Source organism: Cupressus sempervirens, chromosome 7 (assembly GCF_028749045.1).
Source record: "Cupressus sempervirens isolate cs-2001-9-10 chromosome 7, ASM2874904v1, whole genome shotgun sequence".
In the NCBI taxonomy this organism is placed as follows: domain Eukaryota; kingdom Viridiplantae; phylum Streptophyta; class Pinopsida; order Cupressales; family Cupressaceae; genus Cupressus; species Cupressus sempervirens.
In genome coordinates, this window is record NC_143124.1 from 574,463,115 (window position 1) to 574,483,523 (window position 20,409).

The 20,409-nt window shown below is 37.4% G+C and overlaps 1 protein-coding gene across 2 annotated transcripts in view; it reads left to right on the forward strand.

The window, feature by feature from the left end:
- Positions 1-20,409, forward strand: part of LOC149548050 (uncharacterized) — a 34,278-nt gene that overhangs the window by 1,165 nt on the left and 12,704 nt on the right. The gene's annotated exons all lie outside the window — the stretch shown is intronic.

The following is a 20,409-nucleotide window of genomic DNA, read 5'->3' on the forward strand; positions in this document are numbered from 1 at the left end:
TTTGTTCGATGATCCCCTAAAGACTTGAGCTGTGTCACGCTTCAGAGTAAAACACCACAATTTTCACATAGTAAAATACGACAATGACTAGTTTCTCTTGGTCAAGTTAACCATAGACGATTGTGTTTATTTTATTTACTTCTATAACATCCTCTGTTTTTGATGTTGGTTACAACGATTTTTCTTGTGCTTCAAACTTATTGTGGATTTTATATTTGGGAATTTATTGGAAACTTTTGTTTCAATCATAGTTCCACAAAGTTTTCAAACGGGGAATGGATTTTGGGATTGAGGGGATCAAATACATAAATTTGGGGACCGTGGGGGACAATCATGCAGTTTTAATTTGTAAGAAACTAAGGAGAAATGATAATTAATATTATAAATCCATCTAGTAGTAAACAATATGCTTTGATCAATGAAATGCTGAATATAATTGTTTTGTAAAGTGTTAGTATGATGGTTATATGAAAATTGAAACAGAATTAACAAATGCCTTTAATCGTCATCCCCTAAGGTCATCACAAAATCCTTATTGTTGGAGTTATGCGCCTCTCCTTCAAATGGACAGCAACCAATTCTGTTTGTGCTGTGTCATAGTCAATTTATGTTGGCCGTTATGGCTTTACATCCTGTTGTGTTGATGGATTTTCCTTATGTCTTGGATTCCTCTTTTTGTAATTTTAGGTCCCTTAATGTGTTAGAATAGGACACAGGAAAAGTGGAATCCTTGTTCTTCAACTTTCGTCAAACAAGGATTTTAGTTTTGTTTTCCTTACTTTTGGTTGCATCGAGTGTAGAAGTAAAGGATACACGATGAAATTTTAATTTGGCTATATTTAACAATCACTGAATAAAATGATTATTAACATTAGAATTTAAAAATTACAACTAAAAGAGGATTTTGATCTTAGGTTAGCTTTTTTTAAATTTCAAATCAGACAAGGCACACAAGCAAAGGATAAACGAAAACCAAATGGAAATCAGAAAATCATCCATGCTATTTTTGCAAATTTCAAAATAAACATTTAACCCTAAAACTGCTGTCATAAAGCCCCCTAATAGAAAACATTGTTCTTTAACACCCCTTGTAGCATCATCTAATAATTTATAAACTTTGCAATTGATTTGCAATTTGCCTATGCAATTTATAAACAATATACTGGTTATTTTAATTGAAAAAAAGAAAAAGAAAATAAAACAAATGATTATTAATTTCAGATGCAATGAAAATGCAAATGCCAAAATCAATTTATGAATTCCAAATTTTGTGTCATGTGAAGTTTTATCTTGAAGGTCTGATGAATGTTCTGAATGGTTGATTGATGAAGAGGATTGAAGCCTTCTTCTTCCTCTCCCTCTAAATATTGCCTTTGTTCAACACAATGACAAAGTATTGACTTGATGGTGTTTCTGGTTGAGGTTGGGCATTCTTATTTATGCTTCATTTAAGAGTCTAGGGTGTAAGTGGGGCCCCATTAATATCTTAGTTTTAGGGTTAGTGAATTAGATTTAACAAAAGTTCTTTACAGAATAATAAATTTGTTTAAAATTGTGACGCAGTGCAAGGCAGGAGTATCCCCAAAGGAGATGTCCTAGCCCCCAGCAATTAACCACGCAGCAGAAACACAATAGCAAGAAGCAATAATGCAAGATTTGATACCAAATTGCAATAATATATTCATAAAATATAACTGATTACATGCAATGTGCCGGGCTGTAAGGCCTTCCCGGTTATGACCAAATACAAAGCAAGTAATAGTTCTGCAAGATCCCTCGAGATCCGATCCAAACACTAGCTAAGTCCAGATCCACACTCTGGTAGAAATCCCCAAGGATGATCTCAACTTGTGCTCCACCAAACAATATCCTTGTTTTCCAAGCCGCAGCTACTAGCTCTTCTCCAAATTCACTCCTCTACCATCTCCTCTTCTCCACGATGGATGAATAATGACAAAAGACTTCCCCACAACCCCTACTTATACCAATCTAAGCCACAAGTCGGCCTAGAACACAAATTAAATACAAATATTTAAATTAAATGGCACAAGTCGGATTGCAACAACAATTAAATGCCCAAAATCGATATCTAAGTAAAATCACGATATCTCCTAGCTCCAATTGAATTAGAACTCGCGCTTTGAACCGTAGTTAGTACTCTAGGCCCTCTTCAATCCTTGAAATTTTCATCATGTAACTCATTGTGGAAAATTAGTTACATGGCCTGCAACAGGCATCAAATTCCTAAGCAAGGCCGAGCTTCATAGACCATGTCGAGCAACCAAAGAACACGCCGAGTTCCCAAACCATGTTAAGCAACCAAAGACCATGCCGAGCAACCAAAGAACATGCTGAGTTCCCAGACCATGCTGAGCAACCAAAGACCATCCCAAGTTGCAGTATCTACAACACTTATCCAAAATCCCTCCAAACATGCAGGATTGCAAGCAAACCCAAGATGCTCTTGCATCAAACTCCCCAGGTAAATAGAAAAGTGTGTCCCACACTTCGATGCCCAAAGAAAGATGAACAACCAACTTCATCTTTACTAAAGGCTTCCACTCCAACAAGGACAAGAAAACCAATTTGAACATCATCCACACTTGTATCATTTTGTCAAACACTAGAATCTCAACCATCCGATCAGCATGCTCACACCCAAGAACAAACTGAACATAATGCTTCAACAACGAACCTCTATCCACATCAGCAACTAGTGAATCCATATCAGCAGCAACAAACTCACATCAACAACAACAGACTTCACATCAACAACAACAAACTCCACATCAACAGCAACATATAGATCTCCATCAACTCATGCCAAACTCACAACACCAACAATTTCATTGCTCACAACAAGATGCTTTGCAATACATAACTCACCACCAACAGCAAGTGGATCATCCATGATCGAGCGCTCTACAATTTCCATGTCAGACTCAACCAATTGATCATGAAAACCAACCTCTGTCCTAGCATCAACAAGGATAGGAATATCTTCAACAACAGCCTCCAGTTGCTTTACAAGTTTTGTATGAGACTCCACAATCTGATCAACAAAACCAAACTCAACCTTGCTATGCCATCTTCTCTCACAAACAAGTCTCCTAACCGGCCAAACAACTCTTTTTCGGATCAGTAGACTCCAGCTCCACAAACATCTACAGAATGCCTTCCTCATCTTGTCCTTATCTCGATCATACGGACTAGTTTCAAACTAAGCAACCACCTTCTTAGTTCAATCAGCCAAACTAGCTTCAACCCGAGTAGACATCTTAGAAAAATTACTCTCCACCACATCACAGAGATTCGCAATCATCTCAGGGTCCAATCCTCTCAGAGCCATCTCCCAAGATCTTCGTAAACCCTCTGCAACAAATCCTTCCCACGCTCCTTGTGACAAAACTAAATTGTTTTGCAAGTTAAATTGCAACTTGCCGCCTCGCATGAACAATCAAGAACCAAATCACAAGTCTAGGACCACGGATCTGCAATCCACAAACTCTCCACAATCATGCCTCAACAAGATTAGTCTTCCATCTTCGCATCCATCTATCCATCTTGCAAGCTCTCAAATCAAGAGCAACTCAGATTTACTTCTCCAACCCAAGTCCTGGTGCAAATCGCCCTAGCTTCGGCGATCTGTCTACACGCTTAGGAACAACCTTCGCTCTGATACCATTTAATGCAGTGCAATTCAGGAGTATCCCCAAAGGAGATGTCCTAGTCCCCAACAATTAACCACGTAGCGGAAACACAATAGCAAGAAGCAATAATGCAAAAGACCTGATACTGTTGGTAAACAGATTTGTTTTTTTTGTTTTGACTCTTTAAATGCCAATTTGTGGAACAATATTTGAATACAACAGTTGAAAAGCCACCGGTAAATGAAAGGCTTTTCTCTAAATTGATAGGTATAGCTCCCTATGATAGATTTTCAGTGAATTATGTTTGTTCCTACTATCTAATGAGGATGTGTTCTTGACTCGAGAACAACAGAGGTGTAACCAAGTTAGACTTAGACAAGACCTAACTCAGGCAGGTTTGAATTCTAAAATAGCTAATCCATTTTATGCATCCACAAATCGTATGGATTCATAAAACTTTTTGAAAATTAAACTACGAGAATTTGAATCTAAACTTGAACTATGAATTAATCATACTAAGGATTCCTCTTCGAATGAACAATAACAATACTTATCTCATTCATTCGTTATATTACGAACAGGGGAAGTAAAACTCTGTTTCTTCCTTGTTCCAATTCAAATCATACGAGGAAAATACTAACTTCTAATCCTATGGAACAAAAAATATTGATATTAAATACTCTCAATTGTCTCTGCAACAAAGGTACCTCACACCAAAAATTTGTCGACCTTTCATTAATCGTTCAACTTCATACATATAGAGTTGAGAGATGACCGTTACAATAGGAATTTTAATCGGTTCATCTTCTGAGGATGACAAATGGCAAGATGCTAGTTTGTCGTATTACAAAATTTACAAAATTTGCAAAATTTACATCAGAGAATGAAAAGGGAGTGCCAACTGAATCACTTAGACTTCTTTCCCTTTTCAGTTTTCGCTCTTTATGCCTTAGCAGCTACTATAATTGAAATCATTTCTTCATGACTAGGCACATGTACATTAGTGAATCTTAAGAGCCACTTCGAATGCTTTCGAGTCAGCTCCTTCACTGTATTTAGCTGACTTGTCAATTCTCCAGCAGCCACATGTACGTATCCACCAAGCGTCTGCAACTCTACCACTCTGTTTTGACCGCTTGAAGTCATTCCAGATAGATTACTCAAGTATGTGGAGAAGTTGTTTTTCATTACTTCTACCCCAATGAGAGCTTTAAGTGCCCACTGTTTTGTGGGTCAGTGTGTAATCCTCGCATGAGTTCGAATGCTCTGTCTTGGGTCTTCCTCACTTTTTCCTTTGTTTCTTTGAGTCCTTCAGCCTCTTGAATCATCTCCTACTTAAATTGCATGTTTTGAAGCCATTCGAACAGAGGCTCAGTCCCTTTCTTCAACATCTTTGCTTCAACTGCCTCTTTTGCCTTCATTTGGATGACCATATTCAGGAGAGAAATACATTAATCACACCTTGCCTTCCTTATGGCCAAAGTGTTGTGATTAGATATGATATTATCCTTCTCAGTTTCCAATCGAAGGATAACATTTCCAATTTGATCAATCAGAGCAGTTCCATTTGCATTGAGTTTCTCAGTCCATTCTCTTTCGATCTGGCCAAAATGCCTATCCTTCTGAAGCTGTGAGATGAAGGCTTGCACTTCTTCTGTTGTAGGGTTCTGAGTAGCAGGCACACTAGTAATGGTTGCCAATGGGACAACCAATTGCCTGATAAATTTTTTCAATTCTTCAATATCGGCCTTCATTCTGATTTTTGACAATTTGAGGTTCTCCAATTGTTCTTCTATCACCTCATTACTTGATCTCCATAGGCCCACCTTTGTATCATGCCTAACCTCTCCAAGATCAATTGAATGCAGAGTGAAATCATCAGGTGTCATGTCCTCAATTCTCCCTGCTTTGTTTGGCTTTGCTACCTCCATTGTTAAGTGTCCTGTTTTTGGATTTTGCCCAAGTATTGATAAAGTCTTTTGCTTCTTAGCTTTCATTACTGTAGATCCAGAGCGAACTGCTTGAGACACAGTATCCTTTGCAGGGATACTCTCCTCTTTCCTCTTTCTCTTCCTTTCTAAGGTGTCTTCTAGCTAGGACTTTGTGCTGATCACTTTAGAAGCAGCCCCAAGTGACTCTATATTGAACATCTTCTTCTTCACCAGAGTCACTGGCGCTGAAGTTGCAGAAAAAGGATTCTTAGGATCCTAAAATAGAAGCCTAGAAGAACTTGGGGCTTTCTCTTTCTCTTGAGTTTTCCTTGCGGCTTCGTCAAATTCAGTGGATTCGCTGCTATTACTCTGTTCATCCCCGATCTCTACTATCTGAATGGGGGAACTAGTTGGTTTCGAAAGGGAAGCGCTTGCAGATGGACCAGGGCTATGATGAGGACATGGAGTAGTAGTCACATGAGGAGGTGAAACTGGAGCAGCAACATGAGGAGGTGAAATTGGGGTAGTAACACCATCTTTTGGCTCTTCGGTCCTCTTTTCTTCGGTGCTGGCTTGGGCTCCAATAACCGGTAGAGGACCGCCTTGGCAAGTTGGAGCTATTGAGATGTTCTTCTCCGAGGGTTGGTCACCTCCTCCTGCAGATTGAGTAGGTCCTTGAGTAGCCGAAGTTGTAACACTAGGTGTGGCACTTTGAGAAGAAGTGGGAGTAGCAGTGGCTGGAGAAGCTTGTGTAGTCTTGCTACTACTCCGACCCTTTTTTGCTGTCCACTCCACCCATTTTCCAATTCTTTTGACAATCCGGGCCATCATAACATCAAGGTCTTCTTCCACATCAACATATGGCTCGAAACTGATTGGAGTATTTCTCAATTTGGTCAAATATGTATTACTATACATATTTTTCCCATCATCTTCTAGCCCTTCCACATCTAAGTTAATACCATATGTCTTTATTTGTTCTATTGTCAATCTAGCAAAAGCCCGATCTCGGCGTTCCAACTCATTTTTACAATCCGCCCAATAATCTTCCATAGTAGTAACATGCTTAATCATGCTTCCAATTTGAAGCACATCTCTAGCATACCCATTTGGGTCAAACATAGGCCTTACCGCTTCATATTCTTCTAATTTGAACTTGTTCTCGAATGCCTTGAGCATGTTTTTGGCATCGGATCAGGACTCACAACTGTATGCCCCAACTTTTATGGGAAATTTGTATCCCTTTTTCTTCAAACTGGTGCTCAACACATTCACTTGGATTGCTTGTCTCATGATCTCAATGAGCACGATCATGTCATCCGGATATCTGGGCAGCTTCACGGGAAATCCATCGAAAGCTGCAAGACGCAAATATGAAAAGGATGAGAATTGGATGAAATAACTACTTGACTGACTGATGGCCGCCATTGCTTCTGGGTTGAATCTCCTCTCCGGACACCCTTGGAGTTCCCTGCAAAGCCTCATTGTAAATGCATCATTAACTTTGATATACTTTGCGTAACTATTCTGTAACTGCAAGCATGGGTAAAACTCATAACTCTTTACATCATCTGGAAAATTCTCTATTCTGGGAAGGCCTGGCCATAATTGTAGGGAAGCCAACATATATATCAAGAAAGAAGACATATAAAATGAATTGTAGAACTTGGCTGCACTGAGAGCCCTAGACAGATGCTCACTTATCTTGTACGCCCAGTCAACATATTGTGTATCCGAGCAAATAATTTGCACCAAAAAGAAGTATTGTTCTACAAAGTTAAGGGCTTCGACCTCACCTTTCAATCGATGCAGGAGAACTAGAATGTCCAGGATCTCGGGCTTGAGATCAGTGCCAAAAAGGGTTTTAGGAACTTTACTTTTAGCTCCCCTTGGCTTTTGGAACCAAGAACTCATGATCTCCTTTTGCCACATCATCTTCTTCAGAGAGAATTCAGACATGGCTCCTTTAATTGTTAATTCAGAGAATTCCTCTCTTTTTGGAATCCTCAGACAATTGACCACTGCTTGCCTATCAATTGAGATTAACACAGTTTGATCAGGCAGTAAGATTTGCTTCGTATCTAGGTTATAGTGATTGATACATTCAATAATTAGCTCTGGGGCTTGTATTGCTACGGGAAATCCTGCTGCTTCTACCAGCCCACTTCTTCGTAGTTTCTCCGTTATGGGATGGATTGGTTCCGTCCTCAACCTTCTTTGGAAATCTTGCATGTCAAAGAAACGGAGTGAAGTGTCTGTGATATTTTGCCATGTAGATTTGATTCCGCCCAATCCATCAAATCCAGCAAATCTTGTTGCCATCTCGACTGAGGTAGAGATAAATTGGAAATCTTAAAACTCAAAATAAGATAGAGAGTAGAACTTTGTATCTGTGGGGATTTCGGAATCAATATTCAACTTAAAAGCATAATAGTTCAAATGAGTAAGCAGTACTTTGAAAATCCGTTATGTTCATCTCTATATAAAAACTCCAATCCACTCGTTAATCTTTAAAATCCGCACCACACAAACGAATTAAATGATAAATTCCTTAGATTAGTAAATGTGGAGGTTACAACGGATTCTTTCTTGTCTTTTCACTGTTTCCGTTGGCCCAATGGTTATTTTCCTTTATTATAGTTTTACTTTCCCGTTTTTCACCAAGCTGCGGAGAATTAAGAACGGAGTACTCCGTGAGTAAAATTCCGATCAGCAAGATTTTGAATAGAATACCTTCCTCAAAGTGATCAATATGCTTCCCTTACCTTTTTTAGCCTCCTGTAACCGATTCGTCAAATAACCATGCTTGCAAGAGTGATTTTCCGTTGGATGCGGAAAACTGCCTTCAAAGGTAGAAACCCTGCAGAGGAGAAGATGATTTCCACTTTTCCACTTTTGCCCTCGTTCTACCTTCTCTGCCCTAACCACTTTACTTTAAGCCTTCGGAAAATATGAAACTGGCTTCGCAAATGAAAGGTGGGACCCACTGACTCACTTTATTCTTTCAAAAATGCTCTTTTGGAAAATTGACTTCGTTGTTCGAAACTTGCCGAGGAGAAGTTGTTTTTGAGTTTTCCGTCGATGCCCTTTTTTATCATCTTAGTGAATTTTGAAAGATTCCCGCAGCGAGAACATGGCAGCACTTGAATGATCTGTCCATAACATAATTCGCTTCTCTTTAGTTAAGCTTGGAGATCGCATTTGTGAATCTTGGCGGAGTTTCACCTTCGGGGTGCGAAAACCCGCCAAGGAGAAGACGAAACTTGATTTTCCGCCAGTTCAACTTTCTATATGTCCGGAACAAAATGAGCTGCAAGTAAGTTCATCTGAAGTAACATAATTTAAGAATCTCCATCGAGCAAGGTCCTAAACTACCCCAAAGACTCATGATGATAAACAAAACCCACCCGGCCATAGAATGCGAGAGAAGGGAAAAGATGAAAAACCCGATGGAGATACTTATCACTTGAGGAAGAAAAGGGGCAACTGACTCGACTAAACTAAACACAATGCAAGTTAATCTCCACTTTGCAAAATTGGTACATGGTGAAAAGTGAGGCAACAGATACCAAATTACAATAATATATTCATAAAATATAACTGATTACATGCAATGTGTTGGGCTGTAAGCCCTTCCCGGTTATGGCCAAATACAAAGCAAGTAATAGTTCTGCAAGATCCCTCAAGATCCAATCCAAACACTAGCTAGTCCAAATCGACTTGTGCTCCAGCAAGCAATCTCCTTGTTTTCTAAGCCGCAACTACTAGCTCTTCTCCAAATTCGCTCCTCTACCACTTCTCTTCTCCATGATGGATGAATAATGACAAAAGACTTCCCCACAACCCCTACTTATACCAATTTAAGGCACAAGTCGGCCCAGAACACAAATTAAATACAAATATATAAACTAAATGCCACAAGTTGGCATGTAACAACAATTAAATGCCCAAAATCGATATTTGAGTAAAATCGCGATATCTCCTAGCTCCTATTGAATTAGAACTTGCGCTTCGAACCGTAGTTATTACTCTAGGCCCTTTTCAATCCCTGAAATTTTCATCCTGTAACTCATTGTGGAAAATTAGTTACACGGCCTGCAACAGGCATCAAATCCCTAAGCAAGGCCGAGCTCCATAGACCATGCCGAGCAACCAAAGATCATGCCGAGTTGCAGTATCCACAACACTTAACCAAAATCCCTCCTAACATTTAGGATTGCAAGCAAACCCAAGATGCTCTGGCATCAAATTTTGACTAAAGCGCTTATAGAAATAAGTCTCTTTTCATGCCCAAGCCAAGGAGATTTTTTGGCAACCTTGAGATGGTTGAGGGACTTCATAGAGTCCTCTATGCCATTCTATGGACTTCTCATTGTCTTCTCACCATCCTTCAAAGGGGGGATGTCATCTTGAAATGTCTCAGTATGGGGGAAATGTCCTAGAAATGTTTCCCCCTCTAGTGGTTGGGGGCAGCAAGGTGGGACAACTCCTCTATGTTTGCACATACCAATTCAAGTTTTTTGCAGACATTTCTCCAAGGAACGCTAGTTTTAATAGTGTTTCCCTAGTTGCTTGTTCTAATATGGTGTTGGCTATATGGTCATCCAAGGCTAACACTCGCCAAATAGTACAGAGGATTGAAACCAAGATCATGAAACAATGCAATACAATAGGTCTTGGTCAGACGCTCTATGCGTCCACTATGTAGGGACTCTAGTGGAGTGTAAGTCGCTTGGCATCGGAAAGCCCAAGCTAAACATCATGTGAAAACTCTCCCTCGGGAGGCCATCACACTGTGTCCTCGGTAAACCCATACAGACACCCACCCTCAGAAAACCCGTACAGGCACATACCCTCAGATCAACCCGTACATGTATTCTCTTATCTTATCTTAGTTTTATTACCCATTAATTCATTTAGTTATCACTTATTAGAAACTTCTTCACGTTTACCTTGTCGGAGATGTTACCCAGGGTAACGAGAGAAACCACTCCACACGTCTACCCTACATACGCATGTTCATCACATGATGAGTGCCCAAAGGCAATGCAAGTTCCCAACCCAACCCCCAAATGAACAATCCCTCAATCGGCCTATATCTAGGAGTTCAGGTCTCACAAGATCCCTTCATATGCACTCGCATGTGCTTGTGTATGAGCACAACTAACTTCATGAATATAACCAATAAAACCAATACAAGGGTTGGATATGAGAAATGCAACCAAATAATACAAGTAAAATAATCTCACTCAACCGGCCTATATCCGGGAGTACAGATTCCACATGAATCCCAATGAAGCAACAAAACATCCCAACATCATGAACTCACTCAACTGGCCTAAATCGGGGAGTATAGATTCTACACAAATCCTAATGTCCATGAAGTAGAAGCCTAAAACAAAAGGAAACATGGAATAAAATCCATTCCACAATCCAAGAAGATAATGCAAAAACCCAAACCAAATATGGGTGGCATGCAAAACGAGGCAAGAATAAAAGCCCAAAATTCTAACCTCTCAAAAAGAAGTGAAACTAAAACCCCAACTCAAGAATAGGGTCACAAGACCAAGGGTCCAATCAAATTCACAAAACAGTCTCAGATTCACAATTTGGTAAATTAGCAAAAGACGCAAGTCCACAAAATCTACTATGGAAGCACAAGTTCGGATTGGGAAATAAAATACCCTAGAATGTTCTATAACCATTCTGATTCCACAATCCTAATCGTTGAGGCAAGGACGACAAGATCTAACCTCTAACTAGGCCAAATAGAAAAATGGGCGAAAACCATAGGCACACAAAATGAGACGATGCCAAAACACCCAAAATTCAAACTTCAAATAAAACAACAAGATTAAAACCCATTGGTCTAAATCCATCCAACATCACACTTTTCAAATTAAATCATGGACCTTGACACTTCACGGAAATTCAACAACATAATAGTAGGAAAACCCCCAAACCCACATGCTGAAAACATCAAATGCTCACACCCGTTCAACCGGGTGATTGAATTGCATAAAAATGGAGAGGAACACTAGTGCTCCACTCCCTAACATTTAGCAACAAGAATCAAAAGCTAAAACATAGTAGAACCATTAAAACCAGAAGGCCCTACCTCGTAGCCAAAAGGGCTAAAACAAGAAATGATGCCATAAAATAACAGACCCGCCGAATGCGCTGAAACGCTCAACATAACAAGATCTCCCTGCTACGAATCCAACGAGACCAACCTTGTGACAATCCACCGAGCCAATCTCACCCAACGAGCAATAAAAGAAAATGCCATGAAGAGGGTTTTGGCAATTTTCTCTCGAAGCATGAAATTACAAAGTGAAAAGTGAACAATAAAGTTCCTTTTTGTCAATATAAGCACTTTCCCAAAGTGACTTATAAATTAGGTTATTAAAATGGCTTAATAACCAACCAACTCCTTAACCCAAATAAATCAGGCGATACCAATTGCTTGGAATTCAACTACAGCAAATTAGCTGGCAATAAAATAAAGATTAAATCAAATAATTAAAATCCCTCTAACCCATTAAACATCAATTAATATAATCTTTTCTGCGGCCACTGCAGAATCCTAAATGCATAGACATGCTCACAGGTCTAATCACATAATGCATTATGAATATGGATTTCCAATTACCACAGGATTAAAATAATAATAAAAGATACATTGCCCATATAGGGACGATATTGGCTCAACATGAAAGGTCTGATCAATAACTCCATGTGCCACTGCCGGGGATATAAATCTTGCACAATAAACAAACCCAATCAAGTGTAGATGCATAGCAATAATAGCCGAAGCGATATTTACACAAAATCATGTAATTAAAGCATTTAATTTCATTTAAATAATCCATTTTGCATAAATTACTGAAATGATCAAGGTAAATATCTGTAGCATATAATCATGACTCTAATATGGATAGCTCATTCTCTAATTCATTTAGCATTCAATAATGGAATTAATCGTAATTACTCAACAATGGAAAAGGCATTATAAACATATAAGTTAACATGGTCCAATACATGAGTAAACACTGCTGCATGAACCTAGTCAAGTGCAGCAGGATAATAGTACACCATGCAATCAATGCACACATCTCAGGGTAATCATGGAACAACGTCATGATACCACATCATTCCAGGTAACCACTGGCACAAACCTTAGTGAAACCGTCAAATACATCATAATCTCATAAATCAGCCAAAAGCATAATCGACCAGTTAATGAAATAATATAAATCAAAACACCCCAAGGGTGTAGACCACTCATGGTCCCGGTCATGATCACTCACAAAGGAAGATCATCAAGGTTGCATCCATCATGATGACTTATAGAAATCAAATGGGAGAGGCACTACAGGATGCTCCTTGTCAATTCTTGAGCCGCTCTCATCACCACTCCAGAACCCAATCTGGTTGGTTATGGGACTGGTATTGTTAAGGAGAGAACCTGCTAACTTAGTTTTTTCCACATTGTCTAGGTGCATGTAATGTGTGCAATAACTATCTTGAAGGCCATTTTGTGATTTTATTTTTCAATTTATTAATTAGTATTGAATCTGAACTTGAATATACAAAGATATATAAATGCAGGCACACAGTAACAGGGATAAGAGGAAGACAAAGTAGGTGATTAAAAAAATGATGCAGTGTTCTTAGTTATAAGCAGGGAAAGGGATATCTTTAGGACCTGCTTTTTGCCTTTTGTTCTCCGTTCTTCTGATTTTTCTGGGATGCTTACCCTCTAAAATTCATTGGCATAGGGCTGATAGCTATAAAGCCATGCCAACTCTTTTTTACCAAGTTCACTTTATCATTTGGAAAGACTTCTCTTTATGCTCAAAATGGACCTTTGGAGATTAGATTACAGTGAACTCCTAACTCGTCCTCTAAAAGAGTTTTGCTTTTCGATAGTAAGTATCTATGCCTAGTATCACTTCTTGAGAAGTGTTCTTTTCTTCAGATTGCTGCGTGCTTGAGTCAATTTAATCTGTTATCTTTTCAATATGAATTGTTTATATCTTTTCGAGTATTTACTTGGAATAATAGTATTATCTTGAAATGAATAGGCTAGGTTGATTGTTGATCTCCCAATAATTTGAAAATTGCAGCAAGGGTTCTGCATACAAAACGTCTTATGTTATAATAAAGAATATACTGAATTGCAGGGACAGTAGAAACAGTAGTTAAATATCCATAATCAATGACATGCAAGTGTAGGCTACAAGAGACAGACTGTTTGGAGATCTTGTGGACTTAAATTATGTTGTATTTTAGCGCACACTTTAATAAAGTGAACACCGTGAGTATTAATTATGGTAATACTAATATACTGTGCACAGGTACCTATGTCCAACTTAACGCTTGATGTAATTCCATTCTGTATGCATTTCTATGTTTGACGCTTATGGGTCTCTTCATCTGTATGAAGGTTGTGTACAGAGAAATAAAATATTATGGTAGAAGAATGGGATACAGAAAAGGGGGCTCTGTTAATGAGAGTATGTGATACATGAATTTAACTTTGTTGTCAGGGGCTTGTATAAGAAGATGGTTGTTCTTTGATCCCATGTCCTTTCTATGAACAATAGTTGATGGGTTTCCCTTCATTGGGTATGAGATATTGTATGTATTGCCATGCATGCTTATGTTGTTTTACATTGGAAGACACAATGTGATCTGATGTGGTGATTCAACACTGTATTCTAATTGTGTGGGGGAGATAATATGTGGGAAAGATGCATCATTAAGGATTAATTGCAAAGTCTTTCTTAATATTATCTGTTCTATGATGTGTGTGTGGTGGAGAATAATGTGGAGTGTATTAATGAGTGGAATTCGATGTTAATATTATTGCCACATAACATTTTCAGTGCAATTGTCTAGCTCAGATCCAAGAGGAAATATAACATTTATCCCATATGTGTGGTGGTTTATGTTTAGAAACATGGAAAAAAATGATAAATGTGGAGAAGATTCAAATCATGGGCTGGGAAGCTGATTTTAATGTGGCACATAAGAGAGAAGAAGTGAAGTTACCAGGAGATTGCTGTGATTTAAGATGTGGTTGCAGTAGACTTCTGTAACATGTTCACAACAAATCTTTCTCGATGGAGTTCAGAAAACACAGACACTTCTTGTAAATATGATTGATTACTCAGCAAACATCACAAGACAAAAATTGGTTTGATTTATGGGTAAGGTACAGGAATTTCACAACAATGAGTTTTTAGGGTTGGGGATTCATTTGTACAAACTCAAAAAACAGGAATAAAATTCAGATAACCACATAAGATGCACAGAATAAACAAAGCACCAATGAATTTTATTTGTCGTAATATGTGGCAACAGTTAATGTCAAGTTTACATAATCCATCTTTCTCCATTGTTTTGTGGAAAACCTGCTATTTTAAGCAAAGCTGTTCGTTCAGTCTTTTTCTTTTCCTTAAGTAATTCCCCTCATTTGGCTGCAGATGATTTGTTTTCCAATATAAGGAAAGTCCAACTCAAGATTGTTTTCATGTGATTTTTATTTGAAAAATCTCCTTCTTCTGCTAGTGAAGTTGTAGATTGGTAGGATGAGGGGTTCCCTAACACCTTTCAAGAAATTTGAATGATTTATGGTTATTTTTTAATTTTCTAAGCCTCAAACAAAGCAATGAAATTCCATTTTCCTCTATTCTTCATAAGCTGGGTAGTGTTCTCACAATGATGACACAATAGTGACAGCAACAGGTCTAGGCCCATGCCCAACAGAAAGATAGGATGTAGTTATATAAGAGGGGTAGACCAAACTATGTAGGGAATCTTTTTTGAGATTAGTTTCCAATCAATTATTTGAGATTTTAGTGATTTGTAGATGTAACTTAGTTAAAAGAACTCTGATTGGGAGTTATAAGTTGGTAAACTAGGTTGATTGATATGTCAAATTAGTTAATTGATTGGTGAATTTGAATGCTACTCTAGTGAGTTGAAAGGTGTTGATTTGGAGATTTGCTTCATACCTCATCTAATTTGTTCCACTGCCTATTGGGGATGGGGGGACAACAAGATGGGTTTTGGGGACGGCGAGACGTAGGACCCAAGTTTGAGAATGGGTGGGGGTGGCGATATGGGTGTGGAGGTGGTGCTGATATACATATATTACTTGAAAAACTAGTTATGAAAAGACATATAAGAATTGCATTTCAAATGAAACTTTTGCAAATTAGTAAAATACAAAATTACATACTAAATACCATTGAAGAATTCTTTTGTGAAAAACCCTGATTATACTCAATTCATTGTGAATCCTAGAGTCAATTGATTTTTTCCTTGAAGAAAATCACAATTTATGAAAAAAATCATTGACCAATCGTTGACCCCAATTTTCAATGACCAGTCTTAAAGCGCATTAACATTATATTACAATCCCTAAAAAATCATTGCAAAATCCTATGAAGCCCTACCAAAAACTCACTTCGAAATAAGATTTTTTCTATAAGACAAAAGAAGTCAATGTGGAATGAAAACTCGATTATACTTGTTTAATTTTGAATCCCAGGGCTAGGGCCAATCAATTTTTTAGCACTGATTTTTCCTGTGGAAAAACTCACGATTCAAGAAAAAATTGTCGACCCGACTTTCAATGACCTTTTAGAATTTAAGGTGCATTAAAATCATATTAAAATCCCTAAAAAATGGCAAAAAAAAGTAACTTTTTTTTGCAAAATCCTATTAAACCTTTATAGAAAACTCACAAAATTGACATATCATTTAGAAAAAGGGTGGATTCTAAGACAAAAGTGATGTCAATTCGGAATCAGCGTGGATTTATTATGTAATTTTGTCTCTTCAGTTTTTTTTTTGACCTTTGGAAAACCCTGAAGAAAGGAGCGGTCATCAACAAAATCTGAAAGGTCCTAAATTGTGGGGCCATGCAAGATAGTGTTGAAGCAGCTGCTAAATTTGTTCTAAATTGCAGATTCAATATAACTCGAGCCAGTGCACACCTCGCCCCATGGATTTTGATGAGATCAAATATTTTACTTTCAAACACTAATTTTAAAATTATAACTATTATGCACTATTGTAGATGGCCCCTTAATGGGATAGCAACAAACCCTTATAGTTTATAATAATTACTATTAGTTTCAAAATTTAAATATATTTTGATTATTAAAATATATTAATAGTATAGAAGCAAAAAATGGCAAAAATATCCCAATTAATTAGGAGTCAACATGTCAGTGATTTATTCCCCAAAAAATCACATTTTTCTGGTCAACAATTTTAAATGATTTTTTTTTTGTGATTTATCAAGTGATATGACAAAAAAATTGTGGGAAACTAGTAGAAACCCTAAAAGCAACGTTGATGGGAAATACCTACAAAAATTTGATGTGCTTCTTTATGAAGATCGAGCACAATGCTGAAGATCGAGCTGGGAAAGTTGGATTGAAAGTGTTGCAAAGTCCTTAAGCGTTGGAGAGTCAGGAAGTAGTGTGGGAGTTAGGAAATTACAAACCAAAATTTCTTCTTTTTCTACACTCTCTATGTTGTATAGCTTGTGTTGGTTCCCAAAACTGCAGATTGGAATCCTACGAGTCTTGCCAACTCGATGCTGGGATATCCAATTGGTTATGGCCAACTTGACGGGATTGATTGATGCAATCCAAATCCTCTGCACTTTTGGCTTTGCAAAACCAAGGTGGGTGTACCTAATTTTGAACAAAACACTTAAGCCCAAGATGCTTATAGTAGATCGATTAGAATGCAAATGTAATAAAAGTTTCCAAAACGACAAGGATTACAGAAAACTTTAAGTTTGCAAATTACGAATTAAGAATAATAGATGAATATATGAATGTTTTTTAAATAAGAAATACGGATCAATGCAACAAATGAATATATTAAGTCTTCAAAGGAAAGAAATGAAACAATTGCTAGCGTATGGATTATGAATCATGAATAACATAAAGACCAGTGCCGAAGGGCGATAGAGTCAATATTATAAGTTTAAAACATACAACTTTATAAAATTCTACGCACATCAATTATAAACAATTTAGTAATCAAGATGCGATAGATCAAATATATGAACGCAATTTTAAAATAGTCTACAATGTACTTTAGCTATTGTGGTTCGGAGACAAACCAGACAGATTCAGAAACAATTAAATATTTCTCAATATCTATGATGTTCGATTTTAAAATGCTATAATTGATCCTGTCCACTTATCTATCATATAAATTATTTATAAAATTAAAACAATAATTATAAAGGACAAAACTATATGATATTTTAACTCTAAAGCTTCATGCAAATAAAACAAATATTTCTTATTGATCATGCCGGATATAAAATTGCACTGGAGACACTCGTTACAGATGATCCATCCAATGTAGTTTGACTCTAGAATCACATAATAATTTATTAAGTAATCCACAATCCACGGGCTCAGTTCAAAAATTCATTCATTTGCCAATGAAAGAATATAATACATCAAATGTGCATGATTTTTTTTGGAAAGTATAAATGAATATGAATTCTCTCCCTTGATATTGCATCTTGTAGTCATATATAAGTGAAAGGACGTGAGTATGAACAATCATGCCTTTTCACTGCTCACAATTATAACTCCATAAGAGAGAATTATAATCGAAGCTCCTTAATGATATGGATTATAATGTTGGGGATAACAAATTGGCAGTCTTTAGAATGACGTGACACTACAGGATGGAAGCATCGTTTGGAGAATTCAACACATCATTTGACCTTAATTTCACACTTACTCCCTAAACTCTGCTATTGTGCATATTTGAATGGCACTCAATCATATTTAATCGAACTCTCGAAGGTGTATATTATTGACCGCTTGTATGGCTTCAGGGCTTCGTTTGGACCTATCCATCAATACGTGATTTCTTTTGGTGTTTGTTGAGTGTGATTTACTTTTGATCTTTTGCAATTCCTAATCGTAATCTGATTATGCCACCTTTCAATTGCACATCTCATAGACACTATGTATAGTACCACGCTCTCAAAGACATAGCTCAAACTTATAATCTTCACGATATATGAATATACATTTCTATGTATTTCTCCTTCTCTTTCGATTGTATCTCTTTGCTTCCACGGTGGTGCTTCTTTTTGCAATAAACATAGAACAACGTTAGAGGCCAATGATTGATGACAAATAATATGTTTCTCATGCTCAGAAGGCCTTGTGAGGTATCGAGACTTTTGATGTCGCTCGTAAATGATTGGATGCCCTTATCAGACCCAGTAACTATCATTGAATATATTAAAGGTGCCACAAGTTTCAAATAGGAATGTACGCCCTCTGGTGCAATGTGCTTATAGTGTCAATTGCTCCACATGATTTCATAGGTTTTGCCTCATTCCATTCAAATCCCTGAAACAAAACATACATAAAAGTTAGTTGTGCATCATGAAAAATAGAATTCATTTGTTGCTTGGGAAATGGGTCTGTATGCTAGGCGTTGATATTCACAACTATTGACCCTTCTATTCCACCCGCTCATAAGCTTATTTTTATTTCCAATGACTAGAATATTTAATATGTCTGTAATACATAAGCTTGAACTGTGTCAATAACAATCCTTGTCTAGAAACTTGATAATTTCAGTGTTACCCCGGCATGGGGGTGCGGCAGTGTGGGGGGATGTCGGGATGAGTTTTGGGTGCCGGAAAAAAAATGGCCTCAATTTGGGGATGGCAGGAGGACGGGGGGGGGGGGGGGGGGGGGTGCCGCGGCGAGGAGCAGGGGGAGGGGGGGAGTGGGGGGAGGGGGTTGCATAGTATATATAATATATATGACTGAAAATGCTAATTATGAAATGATACTTAAATATATTTATATTATATAACATTAACATACCAAATATAGTTGAATACAATGAATAGAGAAAATTGAAATGCAATTCACAAACCATAAGTTCAAACTTGAAACTTGAAACTTCATAACCATTACTAATGACCATCTAACAAATTAACTTAGTTCAAGATGCAAGATTCAAAATTCATTGTTCAAATATGATTCTATGAATATCATATATCATAAAGACGCTCATGATGACAATGAGCCGAATAGCACGAAACAATGAAATAATAATAATGTATCATAGCCATATCAAAGTGAGTACAATCAACAAAATGACAAAATGTCAATAATGAGAATGGAATCATCTCAAGTGCTCTCTAATTATGAAATGATACTTAAATATATTTATATTATATAACAATAACATACCAAATATAGTTGAATAAAAAGAAGAGAGAAAATTGAAATGTGATTCACAAACCATAAGTTCAAACTTGAAACTTGAAACTTCATAACCATTACTAATGACCATCTAACAAATTAACTTAGTTCAAGATTCAAGATTCAAAATTCATTGTTCAAATATGATTCTATGAATATCATATATAATAAAGATGCTCATGATGACAATGAGCCGAATAGCACGAAATAGTGAAATAATAATAATGTATCATAGCCATATCAAAGTGAGTACAATCAACAAATTGACAAAATGTCAATAATGAGAATGGAATCATCTCAAGTGCTCTCTAATCATCCCCTATACCGAAGTCCTCATCACTGGAACTACTAGACTCCTCTTGGGTAAGCTCTGATCCTCTAAAGGAACACCAACTAGCCTTACATTGGCTTCTGCTACATCATCATCCTCATTAATCTGAGCTGGATCCTCTAGCTCCACATCCCATTGTGCTGCAGGGTTCTCTTTGTACTCGCATGTCTTGCGATCTTTGAGCCACAAGTAACCATGTACAGCAACCAACT